Source organism: Phaethon lepturus, unplaced genomic scaffold, assembly GCF_000687285.1.
Source record: "Phaethon lepturus isolate BGI_N335 unplaced genomic scaffold, ASM68728v1 scaffold37894, whole genome shotgun sequence".
NCBI classification, from domain to species: Eukaryota; Metazoa; Chordata; class Aves; order Phaethontiformes; family Phaethontidae; genus Phaethon; species Phaethon lepturus.
In genome coordinates, this window is record NW_010537752.1 from 26,042 (window position 1) to 26,327 (window position 286).

General features: G+C 67.8%; 1 protein-coding gene across 1 annotated transcript in view; it reads left to right on the top strand.

The window, feature by feature from the left end:
- LOC104620381 (ephrin type-B receptor 2-like) overlaps positions 1 to 286 on the top strand; it is a gene marked incomplete at its 3' end in the record, with an annotated part of 11,997 nt that overhangs the window by 772 nt on the left and 10,939 nt on the right. The gene's annotated exons all lie outside the window — the stretch shown is intronic.

Genomic DNA, 286 nt, shown 5'->3' on the forward strand with positions numbered 1-286 from the left:
CCCGGTGGGGTGCGTCCCCCTGCCAGCGAGGTGCAGCTCTGCTCCAAGCCCTGCTTTCCTTATTTCCCAGTCTGGCACGGGCTGGGAGCCGGGGGCTTCAGTGGCCCCCCATTCTGCACAGCAGCCTCAGCCCTGGGTTTGGTCCCTGGGGACGGGTCCAGTGGCGCACGTGGTCAGTCGGGGCGTGGAGGGTCCGGGAGGGGAGCTGTCTGGGTGGGGATGGGGAAAGCACGGCCTAGCTCATGGCAGCCCCCGCTTCGAGGTGTGGAAAACGCAGGGGGAGTTT